This window comes from Myotis brandtii, unplaced genomic scaffold, assembly GCF_000412655.1.
Source record: "Myotis brandtii unplaced genomic scaffold, ASM41265v1 scaffold513, whole genome shotgun sequence".
NCBI classification, from domain to species: Eukaryota; Metazoa; Chordata; class Mammalia; order Chiroptera; family Vespertilionidae; genus Myotis; species Myotis brandtii.
The window spans coordinates 430,158-432,530 of NW_005369552.1; positions in this window are offsets into that span (position 1 = coordinate 430,158).

Below are 2,373 nucleotides of genomic sequence, written 5' to 3' on the forward strand. Positions count from 1 at the left end.
GCTGCCAGGCACCCACCTGGGACCCGGGCTGCTTCACTCTGGCCACTGCCGCCACCCACCCGTTCCTCGTGGTTCCCCGTCTGGTCATACGGTGTTACGGCCACAGGCCTTTTATTATTAAGATGTCATAACCACTGGCCTGTCACAGTTTAGGACAGCTGAGAAAGGGTTGCAGAGGCTATACAAAGTATGCAGAGTGGGGGAAACCATTTATCTTTCTGTTTCAACTAGGAAATGAGGATGGATGGCCCAAGAAAGACCTGGGTGAAGACCTGTTATGTCCAGAGACAATCTCAGTGGGGATGAGAGGTGGCCACACGGCTGCTGGAAGGATCTCAGAGAATCTGAAACAACAGTGTTGCTGTGTAGTTAAATAAATTATTTACTTAGAAAATTTGGAGGCGGGGGGGGCGGGGTGATGAAAGAATACTTCAACTATCCTGACTTCTTTATCTGTAGAAAGCCTCCTATCCTCTCATACCTCCATGCTTTTATAGATTTGGGTTCATCTTCCTAGAATTCTTTATCATGCCTATCTTCTCTTCCTCCCTAACCATCCAAATTCCAAACCACACTCATCCTCTGGTTTTAGATGAGTGATGTCCTCCCTTCTTTACAGGCAGGCACTTCCCTTACACCTTGAACACGCTCCACTCACTGTGCCACACTGCTGTGAAGTGTCATCGTGTCTAGCTGTCTCCCCAACTCAGTGCCTGTTCAGTGAGTCTTAGAGCTGCTTTTATCTTTTGCCCTTAGTGCCTAGCACTGTGCTTAATATATATTCACAGAGAAAGAGTTAATCTATAAAGTTTCAGCATAAACAAATGAGTAGATGAAGAAATATCTATTCAGCAGTGTGTACATAATTAAGAATTAATTTAAGAATCCCATTGGTTCTTAAGTAAATAAGTTATTGAAGAGTTTACTTTTTACAAGTGTTGCTAATCCTATGTTGTTTCAAGTATTTTGAATAAATGAATGATTAGAATTACTCAGATAATAAAAATCACTAGCACATTATGGTATTCCCTGTGTGCCAAACTCATCACTAAGCACTTTAGATAGAGAATGTTTTCTACTCCAGACTTTACACCTGACTATAGTCTGGATATATTGTGTGTGTGTGCGTGCATGCGCGCGCGCACACACACACACACACACACCTGTGCGCGCACACAAACACACACACAGGCACACCACACATCTACTGATGAGTGGAATCTTGTTTGTTTACTGTTGCTTAAATATATTGGTATTCCTCATCAATGTCTTACAAAAATCGAAATCATGTTGTGAGTTTAGGTTTTCCAGCCCAAATTCATATAACTTGTGCTGATCTAATGCTTTTTCTATAAAATAGATAACTTCAAAAGAGTTGTAAAACAAATGCTGTGGATCTCAAAGAAAGATGGTTTCCTTGGATATTGGTCCTATTAATACTGCTTTTCATTCTTCTTTTCTTTTTTTAAAATTTATCTTTATTGTTGAAAGTATTACAGATGTCCCCTTTTTAAAATTTAAATTATTTTTTATTTTTCAATTACAGTTGACATATAATTTTATTAATTTCATATGTACACTCCAATGACTAGACATTATATAACTTACTAAGTGACCATCCCAATAAATCTCAGACCCATCTGACACCATACATAATTATTAGAATACTAGAGGCACGATGCACGTAATTCGTGCAAGGGTAGGCCTTCTCGGCCCTGGCTGCCTCACGGCCCCACCCCCTACCCACACCTGCCTTGGCCTGCATCCTCTGCCACACACCCCTGGTTCCCTAAGGGTAGGCCTTCTTGGCCCTGGCTGCCTCACAGCCCCAGCTGCCTCACAGCCCCGCCCCCTACCCACACCTGCCTTGGCCTGCATCCTCTGCTACACACCCCTGGTTCCCCAGGTCCACGGAGCCCCCCATTGATCGCCTTGCAGAGGGTGGCCTGGGCCTCCCTCTCGCAGAGCCCCCCATTGATCACCTTGCAGAGGGTGACCTGGGCCTCCCTCTTTGGGGTGATTGCAGAGCCCCCACTCATCAATTGCCCCCCCGGCCGGTGGCCTGGGGCTCCCTCTTTGGGGTGATAACAGAGCCCCCCAATTGATCACCCTGCTGGCTGGGGGCCTGGGCCTCCCTCTGTGGGGCGATCATGGGATGATGGCAGGCCCCCTGACTAATCGTATTGCACCTGCCTTGGCTGACCTGGCGCCAGTGCATGTGTTAGCCTGGTCATCCAGAAGGTCGTCCGGATAGTCGTTCTGCTGTTCGGTCATTCGGTCAATTTGCATATTATGCTTTTATTATTATAGATTATTGACTATACTGGTATTCCTTATGCTGTACTTTACATCCCCATGACTATTCTGTAACAA